This window comes from Camelus bactrianus, chromosome 29, assembly GCF_048773025.1.
Source record: "Camelus bactrianus isolate YW-2024 breed Bactrian camel chromosome 29, ASM4877302v1, whole genome shotgun sequence".
Classification (NCBI taxonomy): domain Eukaryota; kingdom Metazoa; phylum Chordata; class Mammalia; order Artiodactyla; family Camelidae; genus Camelus; species Camelus bactrianus.
In genome coordinates, this window is record NC_133567.1 from 20,704,289 (window position 1) to 20,725,606 (window position 21,318).

The 21,318-nt window shown below is 35.6% G+C and overlaps 1 long non-coding RNA gene across 8 annotated transcripts in view; it reads left to right on the plus strand.

Annotated features, from left to right (window-relative positions):
• The window catches only part of LOC105066475 (uncharacterized), a 305,515-nt gene extending 284,512 nt beyond the window's left edge, over positions 1-21,003 (plus strand). For all 8 annotated transcript variants that reach the window (XR_012503250.1, XR_012503251.1, XR_012503244.1 and 5 more), the window contains one exon: positions 14,014-21,003. This is a non-coding gene — a long non-coding RNA (uncharacterized LOC105066475). The remainder of the gene's footprint in view (positions 1-14,013) is intronic.
• Positions 21,004-21,318: the final 315 nt, after the last annotated feature.

Sequence of the window (21,318 nt, forward strand, 5' to 3'; positions counted from 1 at the left end):
GCGATTTCATGCCTAACGCTCGGCGTTGTAACCATGGTATCTGCAGTTAGATGCTGGATCCAGAAACATCAATAGAAGGATTATTTCTTGGCTCTGTTGTGTATACTCAGGAACTCTAAAAGGGGCAAATTGTGAGAGCACATAAAAAGATTGTATATAATAAAGGCATGTATTATATTGAAAAAAATACTTCAGGGAATTTCTTATTTACCAGAGCTCTTACCAGAAAAATAAGGACAAACATGTTAGTATGCTTTAAACATGAATCTTGGTTTTTTAGTTTCTCTTCAAGTAAAAATATATCAGCTGGATTTTCCTATGTTTCTTGATTAAGAGAGACATACAGGGAGGAGTAATTGAGCTGTATCTTTCCAGTTTGTGGATTTTGATAAAAGACACACACATGTGTGCACGTACACACGTAAAATATAAATGTAACGTTTGTAAATAACAGATACCAAAGCATTAAAAAAAAAATCCCAGTGTGTTGATCAGACTCTGTGGTGGAGTCTGTTTTTAGTTTTACTTTTTGCTGCTCACTGTCTGATTCTGACAATTTTCCAATCTACCTTTAGGAATGTTTTCCATTCACTGATGTTTTGTTGGGGAAATTAACCCAGGTGCTCTACCTCTAGTCGGTAGAATGTAGAGGGGTTCCTGCAAACTCCTTCGTCCAAATCGCTGCTATCAGTGCTCTCCCGTCCCCACAGTCAAACTTGCGGGTTGGGCAGTCCCGTGATCTAGTCTTAAGCAATAAGACTTTTTCTCTCAGGAATTCTGAATGTGACTTCACACAAGAGATGAAACCAAGGACCAATTTTGTCCTCGTTGTTTTCAACATTCATTGACTTGTGTCCTGTTTTTTCCTGGTTAAGGCTTGAGTCTTCATTTTTACAATAATCCAAAAATCCACCAATGGACTTAAAGATGCAATTTACTCAAGAAGGCATTTAACTACTTCCTTACGGAACAGAGACAAGCTGCCTTGTGATTTAAAGTAATTCCCTCCAGTTCTTTTTTTTTCTTTTTTGTCCAATTCATATTATAAATAGGTATTTTTAAATTTTTCTATTGTAGTTGATTTACAATGTTAGTTTCAGGTGTACAGCAAAGTGATTCAGTTATACATATGCATACATATAATTTTTTTCTTTTCAGATTCTTTTCCATTATATGTTATTACAAGAAATTGAATATATTTTCCAGTGCTATGCAATAGGCCCTTGTTGCTTATCTGTTTTATATACAGTAATATATATCTGTTAATCCCAAACTCTTAATTTATCCATCCCTGCCCTTTCCTTTGGTGACCATAGTTTGTTTTCTAGGTCCGTTGAGTCTGCTTTTGGTTTATAAATAGGATTTGTATCATTTTTTTTAGATTCCACATATTGATATCATCTAATATTTATCTTTTTCTGTTTGACTTACTTCACATAGTATGTTAATCTCTAGGTCCATACGTGATGCTGTAAATGGCATTATTTCATTCTTTTTTGTAGCTCAGTAATATTCCAGTGTGTGTGTGTGTGTGTGTGTGTGTGTGTGTGTGTGTGTCACATCTTCTTTACCCAGTCGTCTGTTGATGGACATTTCGGTTGTTTCCATATCTTGCCTGTTGTAAATGGTGCTGCTGTGAACATTGGGGTGCAGGTGTCTTTTCTAATTATAGTTTCTTCCAGATATATGCCCAGGAGTGGGATTGCTGGATCATAGGCCAAGTTTATTTTTAGTTTTTTAAGGAGCTTCCATGCTGTTTTCCATAAGTGGCTGCACCAACTTGCATTCCCACCAACAGTACAGGACTGATCCTTTTTCTCTATACCCTCTCCAGCAATAAATAAGTATTATGATAGGAAAGAAAACATGGTGTATTTACACCTTGGATCACAAGTCTCTGATGCTGCCATCTGGTGACAATATCTGTCTGGAGGCCATTTATGAAGTGAGACATCCTGGGACTATTCCAGGTTGCTGGAACTGCGTAGGGTCAGAGGCTGGGACTAAGATGTTAGGTTAAGCCAGACTTAATGCCAATAGGTGGTTAACTGACATACTTATTGACCATGTTCTATAAAACCCTTTATGAACCATATGATTCTGGGCAAAAAGATCACATATTCTTTAAGATTCAATATATTATTCATTAAAGAGAAAAACTTTTTTTTTCCTTTGGTTTGGTTTTGTGAAATTGACTAAACGTTCTATATTCTAAGCTATTTTTGGTTCAATAAATATTCTAGTTTCACCTTGGATAAGTCACTTAACTGGGACCTTATTTTTCTTTACCTATAATAAAGTCTAGGCTAATTATCCATATAACAATGTGGTTAGTCTACGAGTTAAAGCACTTTGCGTTTTCTAGTTAAAATGAAATATGTAGTATAATTAAACAATAATATAATGATGATTAATCCTTTTTCACAATTTAATTATGCAATGTGTATGATTAATCATTGTAATTTAAAGGGTATAATAAGCAAGTAGAATAATTATGTATAATGGAACATGAGGTGTAGGTTAAATGGTATATATTAAAATTACTCACAAGTATCCTGGAAAAATTATGAAATGATGTTACTGAATATGCCTTTAACATAATTAGTGTCAAGATTTTATATGTAAAAAGCAAGCATTCCTCTCCCTTGCACCAGGCAAGGAAGCTTTCTCTTGTTTTCTCTATCTTCTTTCTCCAGCTGAGTGTATATTTTAAATGCTCTGCATTTTAAAATCAAGTCTTCTAAAAAGGGAGCAGAAAGAAATCTGAGATTTTTGGAAGGACAGACAGGGTCAACTCTCCTGGTAGAATGTTTAATGCTAGTCTTAATTTGAACAAACTATTTAAATATAGACAGCTTCTATCAAACCAGCACCTGACCTTTAATTACCTGATTTGGGGGTGAGTTTATCCATACAATGTCAAGGAAAGGTTAGAGTTTTAAAAATTTTATTTTAACAAAAGAGAAGCATTCAGTGAAAGGATGAGATCCAACATTCCCTGTGGTTCTGCTGCTTCTTATTGAGAGGTAATTATTAACATTTTCCCTCTGTCATGGTACACAGGAGAAAGGGTATCTGCTTATTCATTACTTTATTTATCCATTCAGAAAATATATGAATTATGTCCATGCTTCATTTAAACATCCAGTGGATGAAATCTACAACTACAAAGTGTCCACATTGCTATCCAGTGCCTTCCCCCATAAGGGAGATAAGTTCCCACCGTCCCAAAGGGAAACTTGTGCTATAAATCACAGCTACATTTTCAATACAGGGTACTGGGAGAAGAAAACCCCCTCAAATTACTTATAATATACTGAGCTTAATTTGCTGAATTAAGTCTGCTTTGAGATCTTTTTAGCCTATTTCAGGAAATTAACTGACATTAGTAACATCATTTCAATGGGAAAAACATACAAGTTTCCAGACAAATGACTTGAGAGTTTAATATGGTTAAACAACTAGTGGTAAGTTAGGGTCTGGCTATTCTAAGATATGGACCACAAGGATCATCACATCTTCACAGGGATTATAAAGTGTAAGTAGCATTTTCCTGCTTTAATATCCTAGAATCCATGATACTCAAATTGAGAACAGTGCTTCATTAAGTAACTAAACAACAACAATAAAAAGATTTGAAGAGTGAGTGTCATTTGTGATGTCTGCAGGGAATTATTCCTTAATCGTACACTTGTAAATAACTCCCAGCAGCACTGGCAGGAATCAAGCATGTTTCTAGAAAGGCACGCAAGCAACCCAAGGTGACAGGTCCTGAGCTGAGTCTTGCTACTGTGAGTTTTGCTAAAACATAGCATCAAGCAGTGCAGCAGGCCTAGGAGTCCTGGGAACAGCTGCAGACAATGAACTTCTCACGAGATACTGGTACAGCTCCGTGGAGGGGTGGGCACATGCAGTGAGAAGGAGAGAAGAGGAAACAGGAACTGAAAAAGGAGATGAAACTGAAGCAGATGCCACCCAGACAGATTCCACTGCCCAACAAGAGGCAGTTGCACTCGGCCATCAGTATAAATTTATTTATTTATGTATTTATTTATTTATCTGTTTATTTATTTAAAGTATTATTGACATAGTTGGTTTACAGTCTTGTGTTAGTTTCTGGTGTACAGCATAGTGATTCAGTTATACATATATATATTCTTTTTCATGTTCTTTTCATTATAGGTTATTACAAGCTATTAAATCTACTTCCCTGTGCTATACAGTAGGACCTTGTTGTTTATTTAGGATGATCTTTTAATAATAGAAAAATAGACTAGCTTATGAAACTATTCTCTTTGTCTGACAAGGATGAATGTGGTCATAAATGTTTTTGACCCATTGCCTATCTATGGAACACAAAATTGCACGTGGACTCATTGTTCTAGTCTAGCTAGGGGAATAGTTCTAAAGATGCATAATAGTACAAGGTGTGGCTGGGACTTGCTAAATTCATACTGCAAACCCTACCTGCTATGAAAGTCCAGAACAAACTGACATCTAGGCAAGCTTCACTTTGAAAGCAGTGCTTGAGTTGAGCTTTGAAGGAAGGCTTTAGTTTAGAATTCAGGGTAGGAGAAGGTGTTCCCAGGGAGTGGTGATACTGAGTAAGGGTCAGGAGGCATGGTGTGTAGGCCAAGCCAGAGAGATAATGGGTGGATCATTTTGATGAAGAGAGGAGTTCCACTGGACAGAAAACTGGTATTCCTTGTATTGGGCCAGAATTAGTCACTTTTGGCTTTGATTTCCTTTCTCTCCCAGTCGTGATGGCTTATTCTCTACAATTATTAGTTTGCTAGTGCGTAAATGGGTTTTCATGCATTCATTCATTCAATTTGGAATAGGTGATGGTCCATTTTGTATATCAACTGGGGATTTGGTTATAGTCCCCAGTTGTTCAATCAAGCACTGATCTTGCTGTTGCTGTGCAGGTGTTTTGTATTAAAGAGCCTAATACCTGCTTCCCGGAGGAAGAAGAAATTCGATTCAGTGCCTGAGAGTTCCAGCCTGCCCTTCCTGATAGCTGATTTCAGATTTCCAACTTACGTAGCCAGCCCCCTCCCAATCATAGAAGCCAATTCCTTACAACAAGTCTCTTAATATTTATTTCACACTGGTTCTGTTTCTCTGGTGGAACCCTGAGACAAAATGCCTTAACAAATGGATTTGGGGCAGGGGAGATGTCATGGAAAATTACTGTAATGCTTTAGTAGGAAGATGTTTCGTGAAAAGTGGGGCTTGGAAAAGATTCAATCTGGTGATAATGCACAGGGTAAATTGCACAGAGAATGTGTGTTGGAGGCAACCTGACTAGAATGTTGAGCTCATTCACATGTCTTAGTTTTATAGAACCGGACACGGAGTGTGGGATTCCTGCTGAAAGAAACAAGGGACCTGAGGAATCAGAGTCACAACTGAAGTTAAAGTCTGTTAGGAAAAAAATCTGACAATTGAGAATATCCTGGAGATACCGAATCAAAATTCATCCAAAATAGAAATCTTGGTGGCAGGTGTTTTGGAGCCAGGTGGAGAGAAATTCAAGGCTGGAGCACATCAGAGGTGGAAAGAACCACTGACATTGTGGTTCATGGAAAATTCAAATTGTCTTAAAACGCCAAGGATGGGATAAGAGTGAAAGTACTAAAACAGGTTAAGATGCCATAGCAATGGATCATCAGTGATACAGCACATGGCTTAATTAAGGCAGTGTTGAAAATGAGAAAGAATGAGACAGAGGAAGGTGACATTAAAAAAGAAAAATTATTCATATTTGCAGAAAAATTACTACATCAATAGAAAAAAAGGAAAGCAATGGTGTTCCCAAGATCACAAAGTATTCAAAGTATTCAGCGCTGAGACCAGCTGCACACAGAAACATACCTCTTTGTGACTCTCAACAGAGTAGTGATCAGACATGACATTAATATTCTACCGTGACTCAAATATTCTAATATCTTATGCTTCAACACAACTGTCAACATATTAAACTATTGGGCAATGACTTTAGACTGCTTTATTTCCATCTAAGTTTTCCTTGTTTCCTTTTGCTACTTTTTTTCTTTATCAGTAAATTATTTCCCTGTATGACACTAATTAAGACAGCAAATTCTCCCATGTATGGCCCTAGTTGCAGATATCATGGCCCATTTTTATTGTAAATCAAAGATAATTAAGCTTTTACTCTCAGTTTTTGACAATCCAGGGAGACCAGCCCTCTGCAGCACCGTTTCCTGTGACCTCAAGTCTTTATCCCTGAAACAATCACAAATTTGATGAGCTATCCTGGAAAATGTGGCCCTTGGGGCATATTTTTCATCATTAGTGTATGTAAAAGGAAGGGGAACAGTGTTAATTTCAACACTCACTTTTCCAGAATATTTTTCACTTGAGGTAAGGTTACCCTGTGCTACAGCTACCTGTAGACATATGTCTGGTGGCAAGCACCTATTTGATACCCCTTTAATAAATGGAATAGGCCTAAAGTTCCATAAGAACATTTGGGACTAGGTATTAGAAAGATATTAAACATGCAAACCATTAATCAACACCACTGAGAAAGAGACATTTAAAAAGACATTCCGAAATGTATTTTTCTAAGATGACTGAAATCAAATTCAGTTCAGAAATGACAATTCAAATGTCACCGCCTTGAAGTATTTGGCCAAATATTTATACAGTGCTTGGTACTCAGTCAGATAGACTAGCATTCCAGTGTTACATCCACAACATATTAGCATGTGACAATGACAAATTATTTAACCTCTTAAACCTCCATTTACCTCATCTTCAAAATGGGGAGGTGGTGAGAACAGCATCTCCCTGTTAGAATTTTTGTGAGTAATAGATGCGACTAAAACGTTTAGTGTCATACTCAGTGCTGTTCCCTCTATTCTCTTGTTATTGGTACTGGTTGGTTCAATTATGCTGGCTGACCATGCCTACTTTATTGAGTAGACAGTCATTCTGAACTGGGGTTTGGAAGAAAGAAGCATGGCTGGGATTTTTCGTTGAGTATATTAACATTAGATTACAGTCATGCTACCATTGGAAAATATGTGGTTCTCATTGTAAAGCAGTTCTCACATCTTTTCAAAAGGATATCCTAGCTATGATGTCAAGCATGACACAAGTACAAGAGTGTGGACTGCCTTATAAATGGAAACTTCTTACAAAATTGCCCTTAATTCTAGTGGTCCTAGGAAGCTGCCTCCCTGAGTGGATTATTGCATAATACTTGACCAATCTAGTTGATTCCCTGAAACCCTCAAGCTTAGTTTAATGTAAAAGTTTCAGGCCATTCCCAGTACGTAGGAGTTACACTTTAGAACACTTGGCAACCTCAGGCAAGTGAAGTTATTCAGAAGAGGCTGCATCTAAATGAATGAATTCCCTTGTTAGGGTTTGTGAACAGCTGTCACAGAGGCCCTGCTTTGAAATGAACAAACTCTATAGATTTAAAATAAGAGTATAATTTGCCAGGAAGGTCTGCATAAAAGCTGTAGGCAAAAAAGAAGGAAGAAGGAAACATTTCTTGTGATCTCAATGAGTTTGTATCAATTGCAGTACATATTAAAATTAAACATTAATATACACCAAAGACAGAGAATATTAGTGATACTCATGGTGGTGATGAAACAGCATATCTAACATCCTTTCTCAGAAAATATCCTTGTTTTAAAAAATGTGATGAGCAAAAAATATAACCTTATTTGTTATCAACACTAACAAGGCATTTTCTTTTTACTGAATTAGAGGTGAGTTAAATATTTAATTAGTTTCAGGTGTACAACATAGTGATTCAATATTTTTATGGAATACGCACCTTATAAGGTATTATATTATTGACTATATTCCTTGTGCTGTACATCTCTGTGACATTTATTTTATAACAGGTAGTTTGTACCTCTTAATCCCCTTCACCCATTTCACCCATCCCTTCACCATCTCTGACAATCACTAGTTTTTCTTTCTCTGTACCTATAAGTCTGTTTCCGTTTTGTTGTATTTGTCCATCTGTTTTGTTTTTTAGATTCTACGTATAAGTGAAAACGTGCAGGATTTGTATTTCTCTGTCTGACTTATTTCACTAAGCTTAATACCTTCCAGGTCCATCCATGTTGTTGCAAATGGCAAGATTTCATTCTCTCTCTCTTTTTTTTTTTTTTAACTGAAGTACCGTTGATTTACAATGTTATATTAGTTTTAGATGTACAACAGAGTGAGTTGATACATTTACAGATTATACTCCATTTAAAATTACTATAAATATTGGGTATATTCCCTTTGTTGTGCATTATATTCTTGTATCTTATTTATTTTATACCTAGTAATTTGTACCTCTTAATCTCCTTCTTATTGTGTCCCTCTCCCTACCCCTTTCCCCACTTAATAAGCACTAATTTGTTCTCTGTATCTTTGAGTCTGTTTCTGTTTTGCTATGCTCATTTGTTTATTTTTCAAATTATCCCACACATAAGTGAAAACATACAGTATTTGTATTTCTTTATCTGACTTATTTCTCTTAGTGTAATACCCTCCAAGACTATCTACATTATTGCAAATGATAAAATTTCATCCTTTTTCAGAACTGAGTATTACTTCATTGTATACATATACCACATCTTCTCCATCCATTCATCTGTTGACAGACACTTAGGTTGCTTCCATATTTTGGCTATTGTAAATAATGCTATTATGAATATTGGGTGCATATGCCTTTTGGAATATCTAAAGAAAACAAAAATATTTTGTTTTTTTATGACTGAGTAATAAAAACTGTATGGTTATGTCAATTTATTTTAATAGAAAAGCATATCGTAAAGAATTACTAATGAACACTACAGAAATAATAAAGATATAGATCAATGAAACAAAATTAAAATATATGAATATAAATAAAGATAAATACTTTGGCTTATACTGGGCATTTTTCTGGTATATGTTAGATTTGACATTTCAAATTAATGGAAAAGCTGATTACTATTTAAGAGACGGTATTGCAAAGCTGATTTTCTCAACAAATAAACAATTTTCTCATGATATGTCAAAAATATCACATACATTACAGTTAATTTTAGTGGTGTCATAAAAATTAAAAAAAAAGTGCATGTTTATCTGATCTTGGTTTGGGAAAGCCTTTCAAAATAAGGGTAATAAGGCTTTTGGATATTATTTATTTTTTCTTTTTTCCCTATGTTTCATCCTTTGCATTATGCATACCGAACAGACACCTGGCTCTCCATTTTGAGAAGGATCGTGGCACACCAAATCACGGAAAGAGAATACATCTCTTCTTGGATTTTTTTTTTTCTTTCAAAAGCCAAAATCTAAGAGTGAACATAAACAATTTGTGGGGGAGGGGAAAGGAGAGGTGGGCCCATCCTCCCTCATTGTCTGTTGCCTCAGCTCTGAACACAGCCCCGGGACTGGGGCAGCTCTGAATGGAGGGCAAACTCTACCATGGCATCAAGTTTTCAGGCCACTTAAGCAACTGAAAAAAAGGAAGACACCACAAAGGAAAAACAATGCCATATTTCTCTTCTTAAATATGAAAAAAAAATTTCTTTAGGCCCTTAAATATTTTCCTAGTTACTGAATGATATTTTGTCAGATTACACACTGTATTTTATTTCATCATGTACCTATTTTTGAAAATTTAGTTGGTTTCCCATGTTTGTTATAATAAATACTACTTTAAGATGCAATTTATGTATTTATTTTCAAATGCAGCCTCCATTGTTTACTTAAATTCTTCCATTTGGAAATCCAGAATGAAGGGGTATACACATTTTTAAGTCTCTTGATGCACAGGGACATGTGCTTTCTGGGAAAGTTTGGTCAATTTTGAACCCAACACAAATGTGTGATTATCTCACTATACTCCTGGCACCAGTATCTTTTTTCCCTGTTTGTTTTCTTTTGGACAGTTTAATGGGCAAAAGTTTATAGTTATTTTTTTAACTGCCAGAGAAGATGTACCACTTAAAAAAAAAAAAAAACTTTTGTCAATTTGTAATGATTTTTTTTAAAGAAAAGTCTATTTTTTTCTAATTTGTTTAAGAGTTTATAGTGCTTTGTAAGAACTTTACTTAAGTGAAAAATATGGCTTGACCATTAAATCTGTTACCAAAATGTTCCCTGTTTGCCTTCAACGTTTCAGTTTCACATGTAACTTTTAAAATGAACATCAGTTTAAAATGTTAATGTAAACCCTTCTATCTTTCATATCTTTTGTGTTTTTTATTAATGATATGCTTCACTTCCATTTTCATTTAGAATTATGTTAAAAATTCACATATATTTTGTTCTATTTCTTCTATATTTTCTATTTTTACAATTAATAGTAATCAATCTGTGACTTATGTCTTTGTTACAGTACAAAAGCATTTTCCCTATTCATTTATTCAGTATTTCTATCCTGATGTCTATTGTAAGCTAGTCATGTGTTATATCCTGGGGATAAATTGGAGTATAAGATATAATCCAGGCCTTCAAATATTTTATCCTTTAAGCATATCACCAAGAAGCAAAGAAGGAATTAGAGGATAACATAGATGCTACAATGATGCTAGTATACTGTGTGTTATGGGGCACACGAAGTCTTGTGAAATAGAGGAGGGGAGGTCACTTCTGGAATTCCAAGAAGTGACATCTAGGCTGAAACATGTAAGATTTATAAAACCTATCCTCATAAAAATAAAGGAGGGAGATTCCATACCAAGGGACAACACGCATAGAAGGAAAGCCTGAAGGAAGATGTCTAAAGCTGCATGAAAGAGTCCAGCCCATTCAGTAGGTGGAAACGGGTCGGTGGGCTGCTGTAAGGAGAAAAGGAGACCCAGGATAGGAGCAAACTAAAAGTAACCACAAACCAGATCACAGAGAGATTCATGACAGACATTACCGAGATTGGACTCGCTTACTAAGGGCGAAACCTTCATGGAGGATGTTGTAGCAGGTCTGGAGCTTCATAAGATTTTGCATCAGCCTGAGTCCCTGAACAACTGTGAAGAGCATCCCATCCCACCTACAACCAGGAGTGCCCGTCCTGGGTTACTCTTTGTTGAGACATAAACACTCTTTCCCTCAAACCGTAGAAGCTTGGGGATACTCGTCACAGCAGCAAGCAGTTGGCTGTCCACACACAGTGAACATAGATTATGCCCATTGTTGAAGTGCAAATCATTCACTAAGCATTCAGTATATGAGCGATTTCTAAATAAAAAGCCATACGCTACATCCTATTGTGGGTATACTAAATAAGACGGTATCTGCATTTGAGATATATAGAGGAATTTGACAGTTGTGGGTGGGGCAAATTTTTTTTTAAAAAGGAAGTTAAACTGTAATATACCTTAATACACAAAACTGCTAGCTGGGCTATAAGTTCGGGAGTTTTCTCTCTTTTGGATTTCCTTCTCTGATGTTCAGTACCCAATTTCAGTCATAAATAGGATCCATTCAAATGCTTAAATAATGAAATGGAAAAAAAGTAGGCTTTAGAAATATCTATCTATCATCTATCTATAGAGGTCTTTAAACTTTGCGCACACCAAGGAAGAACAGAAATAGCATATTATAAGATTGCATGCTTATATACAAATAATGGCTACTCAACATTTTCTATACTAGTCAGAAGTAGTAGCTTTTCTTTCTTTCTTTCTTTCTTTTTTTTTTTTTGAGAGTATTGGTTTAGGTTGGTGGCAATGTGGAACTTTTTAAAAGTCACACATATTTTTGACCAATTTCCTTCTATTTCTCTCTAGGGTTATTCTGACAACTGAAATAAGCCATAGAAGACCTACCTCTAATATAACATTTATATGAAATTGTACAAATATGTCTTCATTTATTAATGATCGGTAATCGAGAGATCAAACATAAATTTTAAAAGATGCATTTTAGACCATATTAAAAAACAAAAATTCCAACTTTTCCATGAAAAATTTCCCGTGAGGTCTGAAGGTGCATTCTTGTGGGTTATATCCCTAATAAATGTAGTTACAAAAAAGCTCTAAGTGCTACAAGACTAAGCTCTTACCTGTTATCACAATGCCTTTAATTATATAAAATGGTAATATTTTTTCTCTCAATAGATTGCATTTATTTTTAGAAGGTGCTTATACTATAGACTGAAGTGTTGATCGAATATAGTTTCCCTTTTCAGCTTCTAAAAAGTATGCATTACAAACAAAGAAGTCAGTTGAGTTTGGCAGGTTGGGATGGTAGGGCTGGAGTTTATGCTATTATCTGCAGAAGCAAATTGTACAGGCAAAAGCAATCAGCATAGATCAATTTAGCCTGTGGAGCTGAGTTTCTGGTAAAATACTTCTCTACATTCTACCTCCATTTATATTTGCCCTACAGGTTATTATTTATTACTGGACATTATTACAAATTCTTAGGGGAAAATAGTGTAATTCATTTGAAGTGATGCTACACTGTTGTGCATGCAAGATACTCAAATTCTTGCAATTACTATTCTGACTCACAGGGTAACAAGCTTTTATTCAAGAGTCTCTTTTTGTGGTTCCAGCTTTAACATGTTCACTTCTATTCCTTAACATATTACGCTTATTTATAGTCAACAGGAAAAAATAGGTTTTAATTAATTCCTCGAATCATTATCTCTGAATAATTTTTATGTTCTTTGTAAAATGAACGAAGCTTAGTGTTTGGCTTAATATAGCATATAAAAATTGAATTATTTGGGGCTATTAAGTGTTGAAGGAGTGACATTTCAGTGGTTATGATGCCTTAAGAATCAGCATTATACACGTATTTCTAGGGTATATCGCTATTCCAAGAGTGATGTCATGATGTTTACTTTGTACTGCATGATGAACTTGTATACATAAATACATTATTACTGACAATAGCATATCAAGTGTTAATTATCAAAATTATTGTTTAAAATTTAAAGAAAACATGAAGTAAATAATAACAGAAAAATTACAGAATACCTGTGGTGGAACTTACATTAAGCTAAGACCTCTGTGCTGTACAAATTGGGTGCCATGTGTAGCTATCTTCCCAGTCTTACAGTTCAGAAGACAAAAGTAATGCATGAAAAGGAACAAGAGCAGGAGGACAGCAAAGTCATACATCTTTAGCAATTGACCAGGGAAGTTCAGAGGAAGGTGAGGTGGGTAGAAGTTTTAAAATTCAGAAGAATATTTCTTTAAAGAGTTTAAACTTGATTTGGGGTAACAATATGAATAAAGTTTGGATAAATTAACCATTCTGAACTTGTAGAATATGGGGAGTATATGCATATAAGTTGGATGTAGCTTTGTTTCTTAAGGGAACCAAAGGGTAGAGGAAACATACTGGTTTTCAGTAAAAAAAAAAAAAACACACAACAGATCTACTAAGGAGAGTGGGCAAGATTAGAGAAAGCTTCAAAAGCCATGGAACAGATATATAAAAATATCTATCTATCTATCTACCTACCTATCATTTATTTATCTATCCGTGACCCAATTCAGAAGCCTTTGAATCCCATGGTCAATAATGAAAATACTCTTGGAAATTGGAGCTGTATTGGGTTAACATTGACAGCTAATGAGGGTAAATTTTGAATTCAATATATTTTCCCTCCAAAAACAGTGCCTCCAATCCAAACCTGCTGCTCTTAATCACTTAAAATAATTATATAAGAACAGATGATTTTCCTTTGGACTAAAATTAACTACTTGATGGATGTTTGGCAAAGAAGCTGCCATGAATTAACTATAACATTTTGGACCAGGGGCAGGGCACATCACATGTTCTGTTGTATAACTCTTCACAGCAATGCCTGGGGTTAGATGTTTTTATCACTGAGCACTAGGAATTAGGGGCATTAGGGATAAATTATCAAGTAAATCCAAACCTCTCTAACTGCAAAGTCTATGCGTTATTGTATAATCAAGCTGCCATATAAATTGTAAGTCATTAAATTTATGGATATACTAATCTTTGCTTCACTCCCTCCTCAAATAATATGCCCCCTTCCTCTTATTTCTAATAACTCAGGTGGTTGCCCACGAAAAGTCCTCGCACATTGCAATGGAAGTTAAGTGGAAGCAGAAAATAAAAGCCTTGGGGAAGAAGCACATTTCCTGCGAAGAAGACGAAATGGACGTGGATTGAGAAACGGGCACCCACGGGGTCTGCGTCTTCATGCACAACTAAAAATGTCTTTGTTATTTCCTCTTACTTGAACAGACCTAAGACTCTAGGGTCAAAGTCCTATTTTCATGTCAAGTTACGGGTTTTACATTATGTTACAGCATCCCGTGGTACAGAGGAAAAGCTGCAACCTGGTTCATCTTTCTCTCTTCTTGAGCAATTTTTTCCTTACTAGAAACTTTCAGTTCTGTTGTCATTTTTATTTGCTAGTTGTTGTTGTGATTGAGGACAACTATCTCAATGAGCCACTCTGATTTAGGTAAGAAGAAGTGACACATTTGTTTAGTTTTATTTAACAAAACTCTGCTGTAATAATTTTCAGTGGGAATAGAGATACAGGGAACTTATACATGAGTAAAGGAAATTGACTCTATCTGTCAGAAATAAATTAATCCTCTTTTCTTCTTTATGAAGGAGCATTACTAGTAACATAATTTAAGTCCAAGTTTTTACTTGCTTGAAGTCACTAGGGAAATGATTATTTCCAAGACCCTTACAGACAACTATCATGTGTGTGAATATTGTTTAAGACTATCAAGAGAATTTACAACATGTAAAAGCAGTGAGTCTAATGCATTTAGATAATAATTCAATAGTAATGGTAGGAAACTACTGCTAGTTTTGGGTGCTCTGTACATAATAAATTATTTCTTTGGTATTAATATGAAATGTGACAGCAACTTCTGAGGATGCCTACTTGTGAAAAAAAAAGTCTAGTTAGAAATGAACAGCCTATCTGCAAGGGGGCAATGGATTTTCATTTTATACGGCAATATCACAAGGCTAGAAATATTTTATAAGATAGTTACAATGTGTTTGTCTATTATTTTTCATCTTTCCTTTCAAAGACGTTTTATGCAAGGTAAGACACAGGCAGAGAGGAATGAATGCTTAGGTGCCATAGGGATTAGTCTAAATGGCTGATGGTGACTGTGGGTCACTTTGGCCACATGGAAAAGGGGTGCTTTTCCTTCCCTTTAAGCAAAATTAGAACATATTTCAAGGGACAAGAAAATAACAGGTGATAAGATGAGGGGTTGGAAAGAACAACTGCCAAGGTTCTTTGAAAGATTCTGGTGAACTTGATTCTTTAAGCCATGACTTCTTCATTTAACAAATACTTCTTGGGGATGCCTGTTGTGTGCCAGGCACCCCTCTCGGTGTCCAGGATAGATCAGTGAACCAAATAGACAAAAATCTGCTCTTGCTGAGCTCTGGCTCTTTCGTGTGTCCAGTTTTCCACACCTAATTAAAATGCATCGCACGTGCTTGGCAGCTTTCACCACTAGCACACGCGATTTGATGCATATTTATGCCTCTCCTTTGCATCTATTTAGTCATTCAATTTTCTTGTTCTCCCAAATGTTAGGAGCAAAGAGCTTGTAAATTCCTAGACTTCTCAGTACAAGATCACACAGCAAAGACCCATGGCAGCGCTACTCCAGAGAACATAAGACATTGTCATGAAACTGCTGACCCCGCCAAGGTGCCATCTTTGAAAGATGTGCTAGTTGAAAAACCAGGCAATTCATAGACATTAGTTTATAAATCTAGTTTGGGGAATTGCGAGAAAATCATGAAGGTACTTGGAATTCCATTTGCACACAGTAGTATTTCGGGACGATGAGAAATAGACAAAGAATTCAAGGGAAGATCAATGTGGGGATATTGCCAAATGCATGTAAAATCTCAGTCTTGAAATCTCCATGACGTCATCGTTGGCTCTACAAAGACCTGGGAAGAGACACACTTAAAGGGATAGGAAATCTCAGCATGAGCTGTAATGTTGAGTCAGGTTTTAAGCTTCCACTAGGCAAAATGAAACTGAGAAAGTAAGTAAGAAGATATAATTTTGTATCATTATGCAAAGTGTTTCGTGGGTCTATTTGTAGGAGATTTGAAAGAAACCCACAGCACAGCACTTGTCACTCAGAGGAATAGGCTGGAGAGGATGCAGCGAGTGGTGGCATCCTGGGCAGCACACGGGGAAGTCCACCCAAGGGGCTCAGGTACAGCTGACATGCCTAGAGATACCAGAGAGAAGCATTTCCCTTAAAGCTCTGTTGCTCATGTACACTACAGAGAGTTCCCGAAAGCAGCTGTTAGTGCGGAGAGAACTGGGTCCTGCCACCAGACAACCACAGACTTATTGCCAGCAGCCAGCCACCAGAGTCCACAGCCATCAAGCGGCACTGCTATTAAGGAAAGTGTTACAGAAGCTGGAACTAACATCTGGAAGCATTTACAATGTATTACCAAACAAACAGAAGATGTGCAACTTTATATACAACACAATGTTGAGAAATACGTGTATGCCCACATGTAGAAAACGAAGAAACGGAATACACGTTTTCCTCAATGAACATGATTTAAATTTATGATCATGAAAATGATGATTTTTTTTCCTGTAATTCCATCCACTTACTATCAAGTTTTATGTAGCATGCACTCCATTTGTGGTTTAAGTTCCATCTCAATGTCCACTTAGGAGAGTTTTACAGTTTCGAGACCGGTTTGTTCTGTGTGCATCAAAGTGGGTTATTAAATATTAATGGAAGAGTGAATGGAGGGAGGGACGATTACAATGATCTGTATTCTTGACTTCTGTAACTGATCAAAGGGAGTGAAGGGGTAAAAAGAATCATGACTCCCTTAAATATATTTTTAAGAAATGCTTAAAATATTAGTTCCAACAATGCAAGTGATTAGGATTTGGATCCAGTTCTCATGGAAGCCGACACAAGTTTATGAGATCCATCACCATGTGCCTCCTTAGGGTGGAGGCTGGAGACAGAGACACCTACCGTGGTTGCTAAGGGTTGTGTGAAATGAGAAATCCCGTTAGAGAAATGACTGATGCTTGTCAATAAGCTGCGGGAGGGGGTGTCAAACTGAATTTCTTTCTTAAGAGAAAGAGAAAGTAAGAGGAGAACCTGCAGTAGCAAAGCCAGGTGATAAATAGGTGTAATGAAAATATATATATATATATTTGGGGGGGTGTAATTAGGTTTATTTATTTATTTATTTTTAGAGGCGGTCCTGGGGATTGAACCCAGGACCTTGTGCATGCTAAGCATGTGCTCTGCCACTTGAGCTATACCCTCCCCCCAGTAAGTGGGATGAATATTGCTGGACATTTTTTAAAAGTCTGTGAATTTAGTGACTCTTCTACCCTTTTCTTTAGAAGTAGTACCAGCCAAAATGTACCCTGACTTCCCCAGCCATTTTTTCCCTCTTTGTGTACAGAGCTCACCTTCAGTTTCTTGCTAACAATATCATTTGCTATTTTAATGAGAGGTTCACTTACTTATATCCTACATGAAATTTGACGTGTGTATGCTGAGCTCCAAAGGGCTTAGCCACAAACTATAAGATCAGAAAAGGTGATGTCCAGACAGTGTCAGTGGTGGTAGCCTGGTAAAAAGGGAAGTAGACTTTGTAGACTATCCCTTTAGAAAGCCAGGGATAGGGGGACACTGATATCCAGGGGCTTTGGGATAGCTGTCCCCAGGCATGAAAGAGTGTATCCTTTCATAGATTATCAGCACAGATTTGAGTGTCTCCAAAAACCTGTATTAAGCAAATGATCTGTCAGTTGGTCAGTTTTAATCCAACAGTCATCATAAAGAAATGCTACATAAAATGAGGATGAAAAAAGTCAGCATTCAAAGTAGCTTTCATGTATATAAAAACACTTCGCTCTCAGATTGAAATTGTCAATTAACAACACATGAGTGATAAAATAAGTTGAAACAAAATAAATCTTAACCTTGTGTGTGACAGATTTTTAATCAATCTAAGATAATATGTTCATTCAAATTAACATGGCAATCAATACAGTAACAGAAATTGGAACCCAAATCTCTACCACACACATACTAGATAATTTATACATTTGAAAACATTTGCTGACCTCCTGCATGTTAACTTTTAGGCGACCACTTTGCAAACCCTGACATCTTACGACTGTGCTATGCTATTTTAAGCTCACTCTATTACACCTGAAATAAATGTCAAAGACATAACATATACATACACCTGCTCAGCTGACTCCTCTATATTTTTGTGTATTAAGAATAACTCTCAGAATGACATATGTAAAGTATTTAGAAGAGTGTTTGGTCCACAATAACATGTGTTAGTTGCCTTGCTCTTATAAAACTCAAGTTTTCTACTTCTTTAGTCTGTAATTTTGTTTTTCCTTTCAATTGTACAGTCAGCACACAGAATTGTCTTGGAGCTATATAAAGTAAAAAGACTCTTACAGGGATTTAATTTTGAAGATGGCCTTGAGAATATATTTTTTGGCAATAACAAAAATAGCAAAAAATAAGAAGAATTAGATACCAGTAGGGAGATGTTTCCTTTTTAATTTTACAAAACAAAGCAGCTATAAGAAATAAGCTCTTCTATTACAGCTTAAGCGTCAACAATGTGTGGTAAGAAACAATGTGTGGTAAGTAAAAAGTAAAAGCAAGTAAGAAACAAGGTCAAGTTTTCTCCTGAAGGAAAAACAGAGGCAATAAATTCTATGGTTTATTGAAAAGGTAAGAACCTTGCCAGAAAGAGGTTGTACACCTTGCATATAAGTATCCCTTGTTTTGAATACTGACTTTTCCATAGATCAAAGCACAGAAGCTAGATAAATTAAAGGTTTAAAAATGAAAGTTGTAATTTACACGAAAGTCAAAAGAATTTTAGCAGCATGGAAAACCTTGTACATTTTATTTTAGTCAACCCTTTTATCAAAGTTCTGGAAAAGTTTGTTACAATATGCTGATTTTTTAAAGTAAATATACAGTTGATGACTTTGTAGCTTTCTGTGGAAGATAAGTATAGAGAATGCATTTCTTGGTTATATATGAAGATCCTTAGTAGATATTTCTAAAATTTCCTGAAAACCATTAGTTTTATTATTACTGATGATATTTACATTTTAAAGATTAAACATTTCCTGTTGTTAAGGGGCACATACCTAATATTGAAGTATCTTAGGGAAAATTACAAAGCCAATAAAATATAAGGAGTTCATTACATAATGTGTTAAAAAGGATGTAAGAGAGGTGTCTGTAAGGTAAAGGGGATGGGTAGAACTATACAAAGATGTTTTTTGTTCAGCTGGGTTTTTAAGCCAGGGCAACAACATGGACATAAACCATTCACTTAAAGAAATCCTCAGATTTCCAGTTAAGATCTTAAAACCATTAAAAATAAAAAGGTAAAACTCCATTATCATGGATTAATTTGTGTCCCTCTAAAATTTCTATGTTGAAGTCCTAACACTCTCCCCCACCACCTCCTCGTACCTCACACTATAACTTCATTTGGAGAAAGGGTCTTTCCAGGGGTATTCAAGTTAAAATAGGTCATTAGAGTGGGCTCTAATCTAAATTGACTAGTCTCCTCATAAAAAGGGGAAATTTAGAGAAAGACAGGCATACAGGGGGACACACTATGAGCCTGAAGGTGGCCATCTGCAAGCCCAGGAGAGAGGCCTGGAACAAATCCTCTCTTAAGATGTTTTGTGAAATAGCATTGTTGCTACTATTTTAAAACAACAGAAATCTCAAATAAGCATTCTAACTTTACACCTAAAGCAACTAGAGAAAGAAGAAAAAACAAAACCAAAGATTAGCAGAAGGAAAGAAATCATAACGATCAGAGCAGAAGTAAATGAAATAGAGACTGAAAAAAACAGTAGAAAAGATCAATGAAACTAAAAGTTGGTTCTTTGAAAAGATAAACAAAACTGATAAACTATTAGCCAGAATCATCAAGAAAAAAAGGGAGAGGGCCCAAAACAATAAAATCAGAAACGAAAAAGGGGAAGTAACAACTGCCACATCACAGAAATAAAAAGGATCGTAAGAGACTTCTACGAGCAAATATACTCCAATACCATGGGCAGCCCAGAAGAAACGGACAGATTCTCAGAAAGGAGTAATCTCCCAAAACAGAACCGGGAAGAAATAGAAAATGTGCACAGATCAATTACCCATACTGAAATTGAATCACTGTTCTAACCTCTTATATTACAGAATGGTGCTGGATTATGTTTGTCACGGACTATGCTTGGTTTAAAAGAAAATAATTTGCTTGCATATACATACACCTGCACAGCTGACTCCTCTATATTTTTGTGTGTTAAGAATAACTCTCAGAAAATTTGAATTTAATGCAGTTCCTGCATTTTTTTCTTTGTTCATAATGTTGCTTAACTATAAGTCCTTAAACTTTTTTTCTTTTAAATAGTAATAATACTGAAGTGAATATAACATTGATCTTTCATATATTCTCTGAAATAAGAGTTGCTTTTACTTTTTACTTTAACTCTGTTAGTTGAAGTAACTGAGATGAGATTAAGAGGATACAGATTCTGTCTTAATTGTTTGCTTGTCTTCTCTATCTCTTATGATTGAAATGTATTAAAATTATAAGAATGACAGTAACAGAATAATTCATCAGGGGAATGAATTTTCTAAAATTATTCTTACTGTCACTTATAACCTCTGAAAACATGCTATTATAGGGAACTACACTTTACCATACTTTAAGGCTGAAGAATAATTGTAATCAGACAGCAATTGGGGATTATTTAGAAATACTCTTTTAAAATACAAACTTGTGGTTGCCAAGGGGTCAGGGGGTGGGAAGGGACAGACTGGGATTTCAAAATGTAGAATAAATAAACAAGATTACACTGTATAGCACAGGGAAGTATATACAAGATCTTGTGGTCGCTCACAGCGAAAAAAAATGTGACAATGAATATATGTATGTTCATGTACAACTGAAAAATTGTGCTCTACGCTGGAATTTGACACAACATTGTAAAATGACTATAACTCAATAAAAAAAAGTTTAAAAATTTAAATTTAAAAAAAGAAATACTCTTTTAAAAAATATTTCCATAGAAATTATTAGTAACTTAGAGGCTTCCTCATTGCAAGGTAGCTGGAAAGAGAACTTGTTATATATGCATTGCAATGTCATTATTATAGTGTCCCAGAATATATGCATCTGTTGAATGCCATAAAAATTATTTGGAAAATAAGAACTTGAATGTAAAAATGTCACTTAAATCACCATCTAGTCCCATCCTGGCAAAAGGCATTCAGCAAACGGCAAGAAGGCGTTTAGTTTTCACCC